The sequence below is a fragment of the Triticum dicoccoides genome, chromosome 3A (assembly GCF_002162155.2).
Source record: "Triticum dicoccoides isolate Atlit2015 ecotype Zavitan chromosome 3A, WEW_v2.0, whole genome shotgun sequence".
Taxonomy (NCBI): Eukaryota; Viridiplantae; Streptophyta; class Magnoliopsida; order Poales; family Poaceae; genus Triticum; species Triticum dicoccoides.
The window spans coordinates 37854430-37874821 of NC_041384.1; the positions used below are offsets into that span (position 1 = coordinate 37854430).

Below are 20392 nucleotides of genomic sequence, written 5' to 3' on the forward strand. Positions count from 1 at the left end.
TGACTTCGCGGTTAAGTTTCAGGTCAGGTCCAAAGCTGATGGGTTTAACTGGGATCTAGTGGTGGTTTATGGTGCCACGCAGCCCGAGCTTAAACCGGAGTTTTTGGCGGACCTTGTTCGAATCTGCGGATCCGAGCATCTCCCAATTTTAGTTGGGGTGACTTCAATATCATTAGGAGTAGAGAGGAAAAGAATAACGATATTTTTGACGACAGATGGTCGTTCATGTTTAATACCATTATTAAAAGCTTGGATCTAAGAGAGATAGAGCTTTCTGGTAGAAAATTTACTTGGGCTCATGCTTTGCCAAACCCAACGTTTGAGAAGCTGGATCGAGTCCTCGCGAGTGTCGAGTGGGAACAGATATTCCCTTTGGTAATGGTCCAGGCTCTCTCGTGCGGAATCTTGGATCACGCACCTTTATTCGTGGACTCGGGTGAGCCAAACCACGTGGGAAACAAAAACTCCTTTTCTTTCGAGCTGGAATGGTTTGAACATGAAGGATTCTTGGATCTGATTGCCAGGGAATGGGCTAAGGATACAGGAGGTAGGACTTCTGTTGAGCGCTGGCAGAATAAGATTAGGCATTTGAGAAGTTTCTTACGGGGGTGGGCTAAGCACCTTAGTGGGATTTATAAGGTTGAAAAGGAAAGGCTCCTTTCACTTATTCAGTCCCTATATTTAAAAGCCGAATCCACGATTTTGCAAGCCACAGAGCTTCATGATAAACTAGATGCGGAGATGAGGTTGAAAGAACTTCTCCGTGAAGAGGAATTAAAGTGGGCGTTGCAGGCTAAGGTATGCAAAGTTGTCCAGGGGGATGCGAACACTCAATTCTGTCACTTGATTGCTAATGGCAAGCACAGAAAGAAGAGAATCTTTCAGCTTGAACAAGATGAAGGAACTATTTTAGGACAGGACAACCTAAAACTTTACATAACCGGGTATTATAAGCAGTTATTTGGGCCTCCGAAGGATAGTTGTGTGTCCCTCGATGAGTCCAAGATTGAGGATGTACCTCAACTAACTGCTAATGATAATGATATTTTGGTTGCCCCGTTCTCGGAGAAGGAGGTGTTTGAAGCTATTGCGTAGATGAAAAACAATAAGGCTCTAGGACCGGATGGATTCTCGGTGGAGTTCTATAAAAATTGTTGGCATATTATTAAGGGGGATTTGTTACCAATGTTCCATGATCTATTCTCTGGACAGCCTCAGTTATTTCACTTAAATTTTGGAACAATAACACTGCTTCCTAAGAAAACGGATGTTGTGAGAATCGACCAGTTCAGGCCGATTTGCCTTCTCAATGTTAGTTTCAAAATTTTCACCAAGGTTGGGACAAATCGGCTCACACAGATTGTGCATTCTATGGTGGAGCATTCCCAAACTTCTTTCATGCTGGACAGAAACATCCTAGAAGGGGTGGTGGTCCTTCATGAAATGCTCCATGAAATTCACTCGAAAAAATTAGGTGGAGTTGGTTTTAAGGTGGATTTCGAGAAAGCGTACGATAAAGTCAAATGGACATTCCTTCAACAGGCGTTGCGTATGAAAGGTTTTGATGAAGCTTGGCGCCGCCAGGTTGAATCGTTTACGCAAAAAGGGAGTGTTGGAACTAAAGTGAATGATGAAATATGTCATTATTTCCAGACACATAAGGGCCTGAGACAAGGGGATCCGATGTCCCCTATCCTGTTCAACATTGTAGTTGATATGTTGGCAATTATGATAGGAAGAGCTAAGGAGGCTGGTCAAGTGGGTGGCCTGGTACCTCATCTCGTTGACGGAGGTGTGTCCATCCTTCAGTACGCTGATGATACAATCATCTTTATGGAGCATGACTTGGCCAAAGCGAGAAATATGAAGCTGGTGTTATGCCTTTTTGAACAATTGACCGGGTTAAAGATTAACATTCACAAAAGTGGGTTGTTCTGCTTTGGTTGAGCCAATGATGAACAAGAGGCATATAGGCAATTGTTTGGGTGCGAATTGGGGGCTTTACCTTTTACATGCTTAGGAATACTAATCCACCATCGTAAGCTGACAAACAAAGAATGGAAGTGTATCGAGCACCGATTTGAAAAGAAACTGAGTTGCTGGAAGGGCAAGCTCAAGTCATACAGAGGCCGATTAATTCTGATAAACTCGGTTCTCACGAGTATGCCTATGTTTCTTTTGTCGTTCTTCGAAGTCCCAGTTGGAGTTAGGAAATGACTTGAGTTCTATCGATCACGATTCTTCTGGCAGGGTGATGAACTTAAAAGAAAATACCGTCTCGCCAAATGGGATATCATCTGTCGACCGAAAGACCAAGGGGGTCTTGGTATTGAGATTCTTGAGGTCAAGAATAGATGTCTTCTCAGTAAGTGGCTGTGGAAGTTATCGAGTGAGACTGATGCCACTTGGGTGCAAATCCTCAGTAGCAAGTATCTTCACTCCAAAACTTTGTCCCAGTTGACAGTAAGGCCGACTGACTCACCTTTTTGGAAAGGGCTTATGAAAGTCAAACTAACCTTGTTTAATAGGACAAATTTTCTTATTAGTATCGGTGCTAGTACGCGATTCTGGGAGGATACCTTGGCTCTGAGAGACTCCCCTAGCCATTCAATACCCGTCTTTGTATCGTATTGTTCAACGACGTGAGGCGTTCATTGCAACGGTACTTCAACGCATCCCCCTTAATATTCAGTTCAGAAGGACGCTAGTTGGCAATCGTTGGGAAGAATGGCTCCATCTCGTAGGTAGACTGATGGAGGGTCAGCTTTCTCAACAGCCCTATAAATTACGCTGGAAGCTTACTAGGTCTGGAGAATTTACAGTTAAATCAATATATGTTGATGTTATCAATTCAAGCTCGATTCCTAGTTCCAAACATGCTTGGGCTGTCAAAGTCCCTTTGAAAATCAAAGTGTTTATGTGGTTTGTCCATAAACAAGTTATTTTCACCAAGGACAATTTGACAAAGCGTAATTGGACAGGACCTACTAGGTGTAGTTTCTGTGATCGGGATGAAACGATCAAACACCTTTTTCTTGATTGCCCATTATCCAAAGTTCTATGGCGGAAAGTCCATATTGCTTTTAATATTACTCCACTGAGTTCTGTCAACACGTTATTTGAAACGTGGCTTAACGGGATAGAGCCCGAAACAGCGAGACATATTCGCGTAGGAGTCTGTGCTTTATTGTGGGCAGTCTGGAATTGCATAAATGATTTGGTTTTTAATAGGACAACAAATATTCATTTTTTGCAGGTTATTTTTCGAGCCACGACGCTGATCCGTTTGTGGTCGCTACTCACTCCGACGGAGGCCAGGGAGCGTTTGGTTACTGAATCTATCCGCTGGAAGATGGTAGCACGGGATATCTTCAACCGGTTTGGATGGCGGTCATGTAATAGGATAGGCAATTAGTTTACCTATCTCTCTTATGCTAGCCGGTTGTGGTGTCCTTTTTATGGCTAGTTTGTCCTTTAGCCCTTTTAGCTCTGTGTGAGCTCTTTTTTTCGTTTGGAAAATTTAAGACCTTCTTTGAACCTATTTTTTGTTTAATAAGATGGCCGTATGCATCGTTCTGATGCAGAGGCCCGGGAGTCCCCCCTTTTCAAGAAAAAATTTCTTGTGGTGTCCCATAACTAATTGTTATCTACAGGATGTATTTTTCGGTGCAACAGACACGTCAACTAATGTCCTCGAATTAACCTTGGCTGAGCTCATAAGGAGGCCACACTTCATGGGAAAGCTAAAAGGTGAAGTGAGGAGTATCGTACCCCCGGGGACAAGAAATTGTCAGCGAAACTGAATTGAACAACATGGTGTACCTGAGAGCAGTAATAAAGAGTCTCCCAGGTTGTATCCTATTGCACCTCTCCTATCTCCGCACCTTGCCATGGCTGACTGTACCATCGACGGATACATGGTTCTCGCAGGGACGCGTGTCGTCATCAATGCATGGGCCATTGGGAGGGATTCAAGCTCATGGGAGGATGCTGAAGAGTTCATGCCTGAAAGATTTACAGATGAAGGCAATGCTAGGAATGCCAACTTTAAGGGGAATGATTTTCATTTCTTGCCATTCGGGGCAGGACGAAGGATATGCCCTGCTATAAACCTCGGAATCGCCAATATTGAGCTTATGTTGGTAAACATCGTGAACCATTTTGACTGGGAACTTTCGATTGGGGTTGAGAGAAAAGATATCGATATGACAGAGGTGTTTGGGATAAGCATTCGTAGGAAGGAGAAACTATTGTTGATTCCAAAGTCACGCATGTAAAATCGAGCTAAGCTAAATACTTTGTGTTATCAGTATAACGGTTTTCTTGGGAAGAAGGTGTTACAAGGGAAAATGGTGCCAATAAATAATGGCCAATTCTTGCTTGTATAGATACAAATATTGTTGTTTAGAACGTTGACAATCGTCAATGCACATGTTTGACCACTACTTTTATCGTTACATAAATATGAAATAAAAGAGAAAAAACATAATGTCGAAGTACTTTTAAAGTAAACTAGCATGGTTGCCAGCACAAATGCACGTGCAACATGCTAGTCGTCTATTACTTTTGTGATTCACATTTCTTGTTGTTATCTTATACAGCATAACATCCACTGGGACAATACAAAATGAAAACTCACATGCTTAGTAGACCGTAAAAATCACATGCTTAGTAGAACTCTAAATCATACAGATACCAAGGACAACGAATCTCTGAACTTGCAAACAGCTCTGGAAAACATACCAGCACATGTATCGTACACGCATCTACCATGACACATATTTTCAGATTTAAAGTTGATTCACAGCTCGGGAAACAAAGACTAATGATATACAATTATACAAATAAGTAGAACAGGCATCTACGATGGCACAAATTTACAGATCTAAATTTGATCCGCAGGACCCTATGGAACAAGTTTAGATCTAAATTTGATCATCTTTATCCTCAACTTCAAGTACGTCCTCTACTTCCTCAATATCACAATGCCTAGAGACTCCGAAACCTAGAAGAACGTTGCCGAGGATGCAGTTGCCGCCGTCACGGCTTTGACTTGGCCAACTGGTGGGTATAATCGGTCATATGAATTAAATCACCAGAAAATTGCTAATTTATCCAACAACCACCACCGCTGCCTCTCTGTGTCTGCACGCAAGATCTTGAACACCGTTGACAATAGGCGAGGGTATCCTCGCGCTAAGATATAGTGGATGGGTGGGGAGAAGGAAGGCTGCAATGAGCCCCGACGGCCGTACGAGCAGAAGGAGGTACGCTCGTTAGGATCGCCATCAGAAGTCGCCTCTCTAGACTCCTGTTTATTCTGTCTTATCTGTCCCATTATGGGTGGATGGTGTATCCCTGTATCCATTTACGGTAGAAAAATGATGTAGCGCATGAGTTAGCTACTTTTTTTTTGCGCAACTCATGAGTTAGCTACCTTGGATGATAGAATATCTCCTCTTAATACATGGCTAGATTCGGCCCGGTGGCTGTAACTCCTATGCTTATAAAGGATTAAGGATGCAACCATTCTGATAAATGAATAAAGAAGGTTTGAAGTGTCAAAAAAATATAAACCGACGATGAATATATGTGTGGACGGTGTATCTCTGTATATCCATGTGCGGTAGAAAAATCACTCTTGGACAAAAATCGAGCCTATCAAAACACACCGTGACCTCCCACTCGTTCCCCCGCGTCGCCCCCCGCTCGGGTGACTCGGGGGCTCCCCAACCCTAGCCGCCGCCGGGCCTAGCCCATCTTCCTCCCCTCCTCCCGCCGCCGGAGGACGCCGGCGGCTTGCGCCCGGAGGCCAAAGGCGGTGGCGGGGGCTCTTCCTCCCTCTCGCGTCTCAGGGGTGGCGGGGCCCCAACATGCGTGGAGGTGCGGCCGATCTAGATGCGACGGCGTTGGCTTCGACGGCGGCGGCGGTCGGCCCTGCCTCGGACCACGGGCGGCGACTGCGGCGGCTGGCCTGGATCGGGCGGCGGCGCGATCCGGTCTTCGGCGGCATGTCATCTGGCTTTAGATCGGCGGTGACGTCGAGGGCCTGGTGGACTGCTTGGCGGCACCCATGGCAGATCTGTTCTAGCCGGTGTAGCCAGTGGTGGTGGTCATCTTCTTCGTCGGCGGTGGCCGGCCAGAAGATTGGTGATCGGATCTCGAGATCCATCATCTAGTCCCGGCTGCGAGTTGGGGAGACATGGTTGCCGGTGAAAACCGAGCCGATGGCAGGCGATGGCGGTGTTCTACGCCATTACCTTGATGAAGGCATCGTCGAGTAACTACTGTCGACCCACTCGTGCTGCTCCGGGGGAAACCCTAGGATCTGGTGTTCCAGATCGGACGATGGCGGCACTGCGGTGTCGTTTCTCTCTTGGGAGCATCATTTGTGGAGCAGCGCTGGAAGTCAGAGGAAGGAGGTGGAGCGGCTTCGTCTTGCACGGAGCTTCGGTGGAGATGTCAAGTCATGCATGGTCGGCAGGTGCTACGCACGACGGATCTTCCAAGGACTTCAAGTTGTGTCGGCTGGTGGTACTTGGCAGCATGGCGCTGAGGTGTATCAGTGGCGACCGCGACGTGCTTAGCTGTTTGCGCGCAGGGAGGAGGTGCCGTTGGGCGCCATGGTGGCGTCGACGATAGCTAGACCGAGCAAGGTTGATACATCACTATAGTTCTGAAGATGGAGCGGTGGCAGCTGGCGGCGGCGGCCTTTGAGAGCACGCCGGATCAATGTGTGCCCTAGACTCGGCAAGTGGCTAGGTTGGGGTCTCAGGTCTTAGATGTTAGGCTTGGCTGCGATGTCTGTTTGGTATTAGGCCCAGGCTATCTGCGCCCCTTCATCAACTGGATAGGTATAGCGACATTTGTTGCTTAGACGACGGCTTTAGTCTTATTGTTGTATGACTTTATAAGGTCTTATGAGAATAATTAATAAAGTGGCCATATGCATCGTCTAGATGCAGAGGCCGGGGGTCATCCTCCTTTTCTAAAAAAATCGAAACACACCGTGTTCCACTTGTCTTTCTCACATGCAGGGTCCTTTTCTACGGTGGGTAAATATCCAGTGCCGTGGATGGTCAAAACTTGAGTGCCGTGGTGCGTAAGGATGGCAGTTTTGAGAGGACCCAATGGATATCCAGTGGGTATGGATATCCATCGGGTTTGGACATGGACATAATTTTTTACCCGTGGATTTTTTTATGAGCGGGCAAAGACTGTCTTCATGAATATAGATATGAATTTTATATTGTTCAACCCAATTCAAACCCGATCCATTGCCATCTTTACTGGTGCGCTTGGGCTTCTACTTCTCCCGCGTGATTGATTGAATTCCACAACCTCCGGGCCGGAGAAGGTTTGCTATGGCCTGTAAATGCCTACGGAGTAGGCGCTGGCTGGACGTACGAACGACTGACAGCTTTTACTGATTGAGAACGATTATACGACGTGTTAGTCCATGTCCATCTGGAAGACTATAAAACGTGGACACTACATCCATCTGGATATTGCTCCAAGTTCAATGCACCATAGATATGTATCTAAGCAACTGAGCTTGTGGTGCTCAGTGCTCACCGAAGCTGTCCTGCTTTTCCCGCGTGACTGAATTCCACGACCGGCGCAAAGGACGACCTGGGCTAGACGAGTGAGTGGCAGCGTACGTTAACTAACGTATGCTGATTGAGTACGAAGGAGCTTATCCATCTGGAATACTAGACTTGCCTCGGAGTCTTACTCACCAGCACCAATATATGGCTGCAAGTTCATTGCACCAAAGATATTAGTACTAACTACTCCCTCCGTCCCATGCATAATGTAGGACGTTTTTTTACGCTAGTGTCAGAAAATATCCTATATAATGGGACTGAGGAAGTACATTTCAATGAATAAGATGTGCATGCATTCTCAAATCAAATTTTAACTACTCCCTTCGTTTCAAAATATAGTACACTCGCGTTTTTCGAGATTCAACTTTGACCATAAATAATTTTTGCTCCCGCCGCAGTCGGTCTCGTTGATTAAATATATGGTCAAAGTCGAAGCACAAAAACCGAGGACGCGTTATATTTAGGGACGAAGGGAGTATCATTTGGTCAATAATATATATTTTGTGATTTAAAAACTATACCATTGAAAAGTTATTCTGAATATTGAATCAAGACATGGTTTTAAATAGAGTGTAGTTGTTCTACACCCACGGACATTGCACCATCGCTACACCCATGACCGAAAACTTAGCAAAACAAATCAGAAAAATCTGAAACTTTGCAGATTCGACTATGAGCAAACGTATGCTGGTTGAGTACGAAGCTAGAGTTCATCCATCTGGAAGACTAGACGTGACTTGGACACAGTACAGTCACCAGTCTCACCATCACCAATATCTCGCTGCAAGTTCATTGCTCCAAACATATTCATATACTGTACATGCTTTTGTCCTTTTTTACTTTGCCTGGCTGCTTATAAGCAACTGAGCTCGTCATTTCTCCGGGAGAGCTCCAGTCCAGAGTGAGTACTTACAGAGCCAGTCACTCCAGACGTCGGCTCGCCATGGCGGATCTCCTGCAGAAACTCTTGCTAGAGACCCTTCCACGGTCATGGTTATTTCTCTTCCTCTTCCTTCTCTTCCTCGTGTCTGTGCATTACTGGTTCACCAGAAAGTTCAGTGTGAAAAGGCAGCGCCTCCCGCTTTCGCCGTCGCCGCTGCCCATCATCGGGCACCTCCATCTCATCAGTTCCCTCCCCCACGTCTCTCTCCGCGGCCTCGCAAGGAAGCATGGCCCCGACGTGATGCTCCTCCGTCTGGGCGCCGTGCAAAACCTCGTTGTATCCTCCTCGCGCGCCGCCGAGGCGGTGCTGCGCACCCACGACCACGTCTTCGCATCACGGCCCCACTCTGTCGTCTCCGACACCATCATGTACGGCTCATCTGACATCGGCTTTGCGCCATACGGTGAGTACTGGCGGCAAGCACGGAAGCTTGTCACCACCCACATGCTCAGCGTCAAGAAGGTGCAGTCTTTCCGCCGCGGAGGAGGTACTGATTTTTAATTATATTTAAATTTCCAGGTGCTGATAGCCTTTCTTTTAAGATCTTGCTCTCATTATTCTCGTACTGAATTGGTCTCTCACTTCCGTCAGAAACAAAATAACGGAAAGGACTTTCATGTGGTCCTCTGCGAACTGTTTCTCCCTCCGTCCGGGTTTATTAGTTTCGCTTATAGTTTGTGTTTAACTTCTAAAATAAAATTAAGTAATAGTAAAATATAGAGTTTATGTAGAAGAAATGATACCACCTGAAACTGCTTTTGAATACGAATCCAACGGTAGTTGAATCTATATGTGGTCCACCTTTGACCCAAAATACCAGGGAAACTTATGTATTAACCTGGACCGAGAAAGTACCACATATGTAAATGTTAGCTTCTCATACTTTACGACCTATGCTATTATAGGTCAGCATGGCGATGGCTAAGATCAACGAGGCAGCAGCTGCTGATGCTGCGGTGGACATGAGCGAGCTGCTCCACACATTCGCGAATGACATGGCGTGCCGCATTGTGTCGGGGAAGTTCTTCCTGAAAGATGATCAAAGCAAGTTGTTTGGGGAACTCATCAAGGATACCTCACGGCTGCTAGGCGGGTTCAATTTGGAGGAGTACTTCCCGACAGTGGGTAGGGTAGGAGTGCTCAAGAAGGCGGTTTGTGCCAAGGCCAAAAGAGTGAGGAACAGATGGGCCGATTTGTAGGACAAGGTGATCGACGATCGTGTAAGCAAGCGCAATTCAACGTCTGATCACAAGGATGATGATTTTGTGGATATTATGTTGTCTGTCCAACAGGAGTACGTATGATCTCACAAGAGAGCACATGAAAGCTCTCCTTACCGTGAGTATAGATAATACCTTTCAAACTAAACATGTTGATGTGTATACATCTTTCATTGTTCTAATTAATTGATATACGCAGGATGTATTTTTTGGTGCGATAGACACATCAGCTAATGCTCTCGAATTTACCTTGGCTGAGCTCATGAGGAAGCCACAACTTATGGTGAAGCTACAAGATGAAGTGAGGGGTATTGCACCCCGAGGACGAGAAATTATTAGTGAAACCGACATGAACAACATGACGTACCTAAGAGCAGCCATAAAAGAGTCGCTCCGGCTACATCGTCTTGCTCCTCTCCTCGCTCCGCACCTTGCCATGGCTGACTGCACCATCGATGGATACATAGTTCCTGCTGGGACGCGTGTGGTCGTCAATGCGTGCGCCATTGGTAGGGACCCGAGCTCCTGGGAGTATGCGGAAGAGTTCATTCCTGAAAGATTTACACATGAAGGCAGCAGTATGCATGTCAACTTAAGGGGAATGATTTCCAGTTCTTGCCGTTAGGAGCAGGACGGAGGATGTGCCCTGGTATGAACCTCGGAATCGTGAATGTCGAGCTTATGTTGGCAAACCTTGTGTGCCATTTTGACTGGGAACTTCTGCTTGGGGTTGAGAGAAAAAATATTGATATGACAGAGGTGTTTGGGCTAACCGTCCGTCGGAAGGTGAAACTATTGTTGATTCCAAAATCACGCATGCAATCGCGAAAATAAAACTAAGCTAAATAGTGTGTTACATCGCATAATGCTTTTCTTTGTAAAGAAGGTGCTATCGGCAATAATGGTACAAATAAATAATGGCCAATTCTTCCTTCTTATACAGTAGCTACAAATATTGTTGTCAGACGTCAATGGAGAAGTTTGACTACAAACTACTTTTATCATTATGAACAAATGAAATAAAATATAAAATACATAATGTCAATGTAGCATGGTTGCCTGCACGAATGCACGGGCCACTTACAAACACGAACTGAAAACTCGGATGCTTAGTCGACCATTAAAATCATATACAAGCCTGGCTGAAAGAACTCTAAATGCTACCGATAATACCAAGGAGCAGGATTAAAAATATATCAACGAAATTTCATTGAAAAGTTCAAAAAATTCCTGAAATCTTGAACCAAATTCAATCTAATTTCTTAAAATTAGGTTAAAATCCAATGAAATTTGAAATCTCAAAATCCAATTTTTACGGAAGTTCTGATATTGGGTGAGACCCGAAATTGTTTTGTTTACGACAATAAAAACCTTGCCAAGGAGAACATATCTCTAAACTTGTGAACATCTCCGAAAATAATTCAGCACGTATAGTCAACCAAGACACATGTTTTTATATTTAATTTTGTTTCGCAGCATGACAAACAGACACTAAAAACAAATTTCCAACAAATGGGAGCTCTGATGGCACAAATTTCCAGATCTAAATTTGATTCACATGACACTATGAAACAAGTTTAGATCTAAAGTTTTTGGGTCATAGTACATTGAGGGTGAATTTTTTTTGACGAATTGAGGCTATATATTATGTGCTGACTTTTTCATGGGATTTTCACAAAATTTTCCAATGGTAGCAAGATACAACCACCCTCGAATTTCAACAAACCCATCAATTCTCAAAGCAACGTTTCATGCATGTGCGGATTAATTTACAAACGTATATATCATCAATCAACCGACACAAACTTATTCATCAGGCCCACCGATTCCAAGTAATCGTCCCAATCACGAGCATGCGACGCTGGAGGAGAAGGGCGCGAGGCTGAACTTGGTGGCCGACGCGTAGTTGAAGTTGATCTTGTCGCCGTTGTACACCGGGGAGCCGTTGTTGAGGGTGCCGAGCTTGCCGTCGGCGTCCGGCCGGAAGACGTTGGGGTCCACGGGCTCGGAGGATTTGAACCCGGGGGCAAGCAGCTTGACGTCCGTCTGTGTGCAGATGCACCTGTTCTCCACCTCCACGGCGTACTCTGGGTTCCCTCCGGCGTTCTTCCCCGTGGCGGTCTGGGTCACGTGGAGGTCCGACAGGGTGCACTCCCGAAACTCCGCATTGCCTTTACCAACACCAACAACAAAAACAAGTAGAAATCGATCAAAATCGACATGAGAAAATTAGATTCGTCCGATTTGGATTCGGAGAGTGGATCAACGAATTGAATACCTCTGCTGCAGAGGCTGACGAGCATCAGCATCGCGAAGATCCTCATCATCTTGGCCTCCATTTTTTTCTCTCCTACTTTTGCTGTACGTGTGTGTTGTGCTTGTTGTAAACTTGTAATGCAATTCTGCATCTTGCTCTGCCGTCTATTTGTAGGCCTAGATGCAGCAGTTTTATGGTGCGGTGCGTTAATTACGCACTATTTACCTTTGTATATAACGCTTTTGATTTTTATTACGATTCCAAAATTAAGGAGGTGTATATGCCATGCCAAGGATACGTTGCAAACCTGTGATATCCATATGTTTATTTGCCGATTGGTTTCCGTACAATAATTTTGAAAGATCGGTTACTTCCATTTATTACTATTCGACAGCGATCCTAGGATCGCATCCGCCTCACACTTATTCTCCTACATCTAGTCCTCCATCCGCCTCACACTTGCAACAGTCTCGGAAATCAGGAAGTTTGTCACAACTACCAAGTGGTTCTTGCACAGGATCGTCGGCTCGACCGTGATGACCGCCGCCGAGTGCCTACGCCCCCTCCGAGGGGCGAATCATATGTGCCTCGACATTATGATGATAGGCACCCGAACAGCGAAGAGCGGAGGAGGCCAGTAGACATCTGTTAGGACCTGTTGGTCATCAGTGAGGCACAGGAAGAGGACTAAGCCCCTCCCCTTGATGGTGACAACAGATTCATCCCCGACCGCACTGTGCCGCTCACCACCTCATCGAGCTTTGAAAACATCCCCCACATATTTGTCATGTGGTTGTTGGAGCTGGTTACGAGGTACCTCAGTCTGTCTAGTGAGGGGACCGGCACCACATGCTCTTCATTGAGGAAGATGCTAGTTGTGGGTTCGCACCCGAAATACCTACCAGTGCAGCCAAATCACTACCATTGAAGAGGTTTCTGGCTTCATAGCAGCTTCCCTTGTTCATCACTGCTGATGACCAGGAGCAGTCCGGTGGGTCCACCTCCTAGGCCACATCATCATGGTACTTATGCTCACGATCACGCTATGCCTTCTGGCACTCTCTTCCCCAGTGGGCGAGCTTGCCGCGGTAGCAGTAGTTCCCATTCCGGCACTCGGCACTACTGTTGCCGCCACCTTCTCGGCCTTTTTACTGACTTGAGATCTAGTATGTGACCTGAATATTGGTGTTCGCCTTGCCGCCCTCCTGTCAAGACGACAATCCCTAGCCACATTGGCGTTGTCGCGCGGCCCATTGCTCCTCGTTGAGGAGTTTCCTAAGGCCACGATCAATGTCGCCAAGGTCATAGCTCTTCTCCATGGTTTGCAGGCGTCCTGATAGCCCCTCGATGGTGAGAATTTATAGATCCACGAAAAACTCGGTCGCCATCTCCATATACCAGTACTTTCACGGTCCCGCATGCAAGGAATTGAGAACCGCACGGTACTCTGTCACAGAGTCGTTTTAAAGGTGAGGCAACAAGAAAAATCCTCAATTGACTCACCATCAAAGAAGCAGAGCTCCTCAATTCGCGATGACAGACTTGCGCGTGTGCCTCCCGCACACGCTCACTCCCCATCTGGAGTGTCTTCTACGTGTCCCAGACGGCCTTGGCTTTGTTGTTGCCGGACAACATGTGCACCATCTCTGGCGGAACCGCATGGAGCAGCGTCGCCCGGGCGGCGCGATCGTCACGCTAGTTATTGTCCCAGAGCTCCATGGCGCCCACAGGCCCTGGAGCTGCGCGCAGCTGCATACACAGAACAAGTGGCATGTCAGCGTAGTTGGTGTAGGTGAGTGTCGAATATTGGGCAGATCCACCGCTTTCCCTCACCACTCATTCACCGCAATCTTACCGATGTTATGGTGTCAATGGTGTTGCACCGTTGACACTGATGTTGTACGTTGCTCTTGATGTTACGGCATGCCATCGCTGCATGCGCCATCGATCTGCTAGCTCTCATATCATATTGTAATTGTGACTGTTGGCTGCAAATCAGCCATCGGAGTTGCGCACGCAAGAGAGCCGAGTGTTTATTGCCTTAGGAAGTAGCTCTAGTAGCCCATCTCTCTTAGCCACAATCCGTCCTACACGAGTGTTCTGCTCAACGCACGACTTTATTGCCTTTTCTGCTTTCTTGGTTATTTGTACCAAAAGAACAAAAGAAAGCGCTAGTAACCCAACTCTCTTGGCCACGATCTGCCCACGAACGTCGAAACGAGGCCGAGATCTACTCTAACACACTGCCGAAGAATCATTCAAGCTGTTGCATAATCTGCCGAGCGTTATTAAACTCAATTTGCAGCTCGAGAAACATAGACTAATTACAGTTTTTAAGCGAATGAGGTACAATGGCACAAATTTCTAGATATTAGATTCCCAGGATGCTATCAAACAAGTTTAGATCTAAAGATTTTGGGTCATAGTACATTGAGGGTGTATATTATACGCTGACTTTTTCTTGGATTTTCACAACTTCACTGGGGTAAATTTCTTTTTTCAAGAAACCGATAAATTTACCAATACTTATATATCCACCTTTGAATTTCATCAATTCTCAAACCAATGTTTCATGCATGTGGGGACTTATTTACAGACGTGCATATGATCAATCAACCGACACAAACTTATTCATCGGGCCCAAACGATTCCATGTAATCCTTCCAATCACGAGCATGCGATGCTGGAGGAGAAGGGCCTGAGGCTGAACTTGGTGGCCAACGCGTAGCTGAACGTGATCTTGTATCCGTAGTACACCGGGGAGCCGTTGTTGAGGGTGCCGAGCTTGCCGTCGGCGTCGGGCCGGAAGACCTGGGGGTCCACGGGCTCCAAGGATTTGAACCCAGGGGCAAGCAGCTTGACGTCCGTCTGTGTGCAGATGCACTTGTTCTCCACCTCCACGGCGTACTCCGGGTTCCCTCCAGCGTTCTTCCCCGTGGCGGTCTGGGTCACGTGCAGGTCCGATAGGGTGCACTCCGCGTTGCCTATACCACCAGAAAAGAAACAGGATTCAGCAAGAGATTTGTCTGATTTGGATCAAGGCAAGGCAGTGAATATGAATGTAGGAGTACCTCTGTTGCAGAGGGAGAAGAGCATCAGCATGGCGAAGATCTTCATTAGCTTGGCCTCCATTGTTTTTCTCGTATACTTTTACTGTACGTGTGTTTTGTGCTTGTTGTAAGGCTGTTCTGCATCCTTCTCTGCCGACTATTTGTAGGCCTACATGGAGCAGTTTTATGGTGCGGTGCGTTGATTACGCCCGATTTACCTCTGTATAACGCTTTTGACTGTTTTTACGATTCCAAAATTAAGGAGGTGTATATGCCATGCCAAGGATACGTTCCAAACCTGTGATATCCATATATTTATTTGCTGATTGCTTTCCATACAATAATTTCGAAAGATCGGTTACTTCAATTTATTACTATTCGACAGCGATCCTAGGATCGCATCCGCCTCACACTTGATTCTGCTGCATCTGGTCCTCCATCGTTTCATCTTTGTTTTTTGGGTGTGTCTAGGGCACATCTAGATGTGCTCTAGTTATTGCACATTTAAGTGAGTGAATCAAGCATAAAAAGAAAAAAAAATATTCACACGAATCTCAATGTAAGATCAATGGCATATGACTTAGATATGCAATACTTATGGCACATCTAGATGTGCTTTAGCAAAACTGTTTTTTTTAATCACGCATGTGATGCCCTCGTTTCTACCAAGCAGAAGAGGAACAATGAAACAGAGCTAGCAAGGAGAACTTTTCATGTTTCTTTCTCTTTTGCGACAATGTATACTTTTCTTTGCGGAAAACTTCCAATTTACCCATCATCAATCATGGCAGTATTATAAAAACATGAATTACTAACCATTACATCAAGATTCATAGACCATCTATCAACGACTACAAGCACTGAAGCGCGTCACCATCACCACCCCTCACTCGCCGGATCCAGAAAAATGTGTTGTAGTAAACACTACAAGTTGTCATGCTAAGGCCTCATAGGACCAGCACGGAAGGACGGCAACCACCGCCAATAAAGAAAAGTGTAGATAAGAAGAATCCAACCTGAAAACACACTTACGTAAACGTATGAACACTAAATCCGAGCGGATCCACCAAAGACAACCACCGACTGAATCATAAGAGATCCGCCGGAGACACGCCTCCACACGCCCTCCGACAATGCTAAATACACCACCGGGGTGGGCCTAGGCGGGGAGAACCTTATTTCATCTTCAGCGATGTATCATTGTCTTCCCGAGCAGAATACAAACCCTAGCAAAACTCACAACATATAAAACAGAACCCTCCCATCAACAAGGGCTGAGATCCACCATATATAGTTCTACATTCTAAAGTATGTCTATATACATTTGTATGTAGTTCATATTGGATCTCTATTTTTTTTAGAAACAGAGGGAGTAATTAATAAAGATGGTTTTATGCCTCGATTGATGCGGTGGCCGGGGTTTTAATATCTCCTTTTTAAGAGGTGCAACCAGTTGATCAACCTTGCTGTGTATGTCTCAACAACAACGACATCAAGTCCCATTTTTGGAAATGTAACACCTTTTTGCATCTTTTTGATATCATTAACACCTTTTTGTTCATTATTTAACGTGGACATATCCTGTGAAAATCTAGAAACTTGCTATGCTAAGCAATGGATCAGCGACGGACGGTGGCAGAACACACGTGGGATTAACCATCCATTTTTAGTCTGTTTTCTAGATAACCCGCTCTTAATAATTTTAGGAAAATTATTTGGCTCAGATCTGCCTCCATTCGTATGTAAGCTGCTGCTGCTGCCGCCGCCGCGCCGCAGCTGAAGAGAGCCGCTGCCGCATGCCGCATGCCGCTGCGCCTGCCCATCTCCTGGGAGATGCCCTAAAGGAGTTGGGCGAGCCGTTGCCTGATGCTGAAGTGAGTCAACTGCACCGCTGCCGCGGCTCTGCCCAGGCCGAATGAGCCGCTTCTCGCTGGATGATCGATTATGTAACTTTTTTCGTCCCAGGTGTTGAATTTCCAACAACTGATGCTTGTGTTGTAAAAGCCCTTGTGCTGTACGATTTTTATATTGCATTTGTAATCTGTATTCGTGCTTTACAAAAGCTGACAACAATTGGATGCGTCGTTTAATTTTCTTGAATGAACCTCAACATTCTGTCGTGAGAGACATGTCGCCATGTCTAATTTTTAATCTGAAAGACCTTCAGCAAGCGGGACATGGCTGGATGGGATAGAGACCCAAACAGTTAAACACATTCGTATAGGAGTATGTGCTTTATTTTGGGCAGTCTAGAACTGCAGAAATAATTTGTTTTTTAACAGAACAACAAATACTCATTTTTTGTAGGTCATCTTCCAAGCTACTACATTGATCCGTATGTGGTCGCTACTCACTCGGACGAAGGTCAGGGAGCATTTGGTTACTGGATCTGCCCGATGGGAAATGATAGCTCGGGCTATATTCAGCCGGTTTGGATGGCGGTCATGTAATAGAATAGGCAATTAGTTTTCCTATCTTTATTTTGCATGCCGACTGTGGCTTTTATTATCCGCTCTTTATGAGCCGTTTGGGGACTAGTTTGTAACGGAGTTCATGATCTTTGTTGAACCTATTTGCTTTTAATAAATGTGGTCGTATGCATCTTTCTGATGGATGCGCTCCTTCTCTAAAAAAAAAAGCAAGCGGGCAAGGCTTAGCCGTGAAAATCAAAAGAGCCCAGTGCATACAAGTTCAGGAAATCTCCATGTTCAGAAGCTCGTGTACATTTTATGTGTTCAAGCAGCCGATAAATTTTCCAACAGAACTGCTAAATCTCAGTCGACTGAGACTTCGTCTCAGTCGACGAGCTAGCCATTGGATGCTTTGGTCGTTTCAAGATTTGTGTTGGGTGCTTTGTCCTATGTTTTGGCCTATATAAGGCGCCGACCAGCCCCTTTTTCTTTTTTTTAGGAGCGTCATCGCGCTTGCCTTTTGTGGGCTGGACAGGTGCTCGGGTGGGCCTTTTTGTTTGTTTGTTCTTTTTTTTACTGTCTTGTTTTTTTGGCCGCGGTAAATAAATGGAATTGGAAGCGGCGGCCGAGAGCACCCCGTGGCCAGTAATCACTCCATTTCTTCCTCTATCTCTCTATTCTTTCTCTGTCAAAAAAGCCAAAGATCTCTGCGGTGGAACGAAAGAAATCGCCTTTGCTCCTGAACGGCCAGCGAGAGCCTGGGTGATGCTGCTAGTGGAGTAAGTGTTACCCTCTTTCCTCCAATTTTTTTGTTTCTTTGTTGGCGCTCTGCTTCAGATCTGAGGGGATTGGGTTCCTTTTTTTGTTTGGATCAACTCTAGATTAGTAGCTTGATGCATGGAATCCCTCCCAGATTTAGTCATTTTTTTGTGTCCTTTTTCTTCAAGCAGTGGTATGTAGTGCGTCCATTTTTTGTTTGATTCTTTTTTCAGATTGCCGAAACCCTTGTGCAATCAGCAGCATGTTGAAATCATTCTGTGGAAACAAGAGGATTAATACTGAACCTATCACTAGGAGTGACATGTTTTTTTTAGATTTTGCTGAAACCCTATTAATCAGTAGCTTGTTTTGAAGCCATTCTCTGAAAACAAGAGATTATTACTGAACCTATCACTAGGAGTGGGCTTGTATTTTTTTGTTTTTTCAGATTTTTGCTGAAACCTTATTAATCAGTAGCACGTTCAAATCTTTCTAAGGAGTCAAAGAGAACGATTACTGAACGTATTTTCTAGCAGTATCATTTTTTTTGTTTTTCAGATTTTGCTGAACCCTAGAATCAGTACCATGCTCTAATTTTTTCTATGGAATCAAGATAATGATTACTGAACCCATCACTAGCAGTGGCATGTTGATTTTTAAATTTTTAGATTTTTACTCAAACCCATTTTTCTGGTGTGGTACTGGTTTTTTTACAATTTTGTGCAGGTGCAAAAGCTCAACAGCACTAGAGCTGACCTGATTGATCCATACATGTGTAGGACCAGAATTAGTACTACGAGTACTACTAATATTTTTTTTGCTTTGTAGGTACTTAGAGATTAATTAGGATCTTTGGCCGAGAAGATCTGGAATAGTATTGAGCAAAAGTACTGCCAGTACTGCTATTTTTATGCTATGACTTTTTGAGAGTCATTAAATCAAGGGGACTTCGTTTGCAGGAGAACAAATATTAATTAAGCCCGTTCTTCCACGCTTCTATACAGGGGGAGCATGTGTTTTTAGGGTTCTTAAGTTGACCTTTTGTTAGGATATAACCTCTACTAGTTATTCTTTTTTTTACAACTTGATCTCGTTGTTGTTTCTGCTGAGTGCTAACACAGCAGGGATATTTGCTGGCACATGCCCCTAGTAGTTTGTCACCACTGGTACTAGGGGCATGTGCCAACAAATAATGGCGCATTAGATTAATTAGGGGCAGCAGTATTTCTTTTTTGTTGTCTAAATAATGGCGCTTAGCATCTGGTAAGCAAGGTTTGGGTTCACACAGTCATAAACCTACAGGAGTAAATGCTGAAATCTAGATGTTTTGCAATTATTCATTTTCTAGTTATGCTTTTCTGAATCCAGTTTTTTATTTTTTCGTATTTGTGTTGTTAGTGAATTACCCATTTAATTAATTTCTTTTTTGCTTCTTTTTTATGCGCACAGGAGATGGCTTGTGGAGTTTGTTTGAACCATTGCAACTATGAGAGTGAGGGAAGCGGTTTCAGCATGTATGTATGGGAGCACTTCAAAAACGCAGGGGTAACTCGGTAGCTTCTTTTTTTAATATATTTTCTCATTTTTATCATTTGTTTCTTTTTTATATTAGTCTTTGTCATGACACCACTCCTAACTTTTGTTCTTTGCTTTTTTGTGTTCAACCAAAATAGGTTGTGCCACGCAATGAAAGGGTCCGTTTCAAGAACATGATGGGAGCGAAGGTGACGTTTGTGGCAAACCAAACACATAATTCAAATCTGAACTGAAAACATGAACTTTAAGCTTTTTGTAGGGTTTTTAGTTTTTGTAACTCTGAACTGCATTTTTTCAAGTATGGACGTACATGTTTTCCAGTTTTCAGCGTTTCTTTTTTGTTTTCGGTATACTTCAAGTAAAAATCTGAAATTGTTTTACTTGTTTTTGTTAGATTTTTTACTATGTTTTTTTGTTATAATACACATTTTATATTCTTTTTCCTGGAGAGGTTTTTTTAGGAATGATAGTTTGATAGAACACTCATAATTGTCTTACAAATCAACCCTCGACTGTTAATTGGGGGCTTTTTTGTAGTTTTGTAGTTGCACCCTGGGACCCTGCTCCGAGTTGCATGTCAACTATTGGCACTCAACTAGGCTTTTTTCA

At 44.7% G+C, this 20392-nt stretch overlaps 2 pseudogenes; both read left to right on the top strand.

Annotated features, from left to right (window-relative positions):
• Positions 1-741: 741 nt before the first annotated feature.
• LOC119271838 lies at positions 742-4277 on the top strand (annotated as a pseudogene).
• A 4244-nt stretch (positions 4278-8521) lies between these two features.
• Positions 8522-10616, top strand: LOC119271114 (annotated as a pseudogene).
• The last annotated feature ends 9776 nt before the right edge of the window (positions 10617-20392 follow it).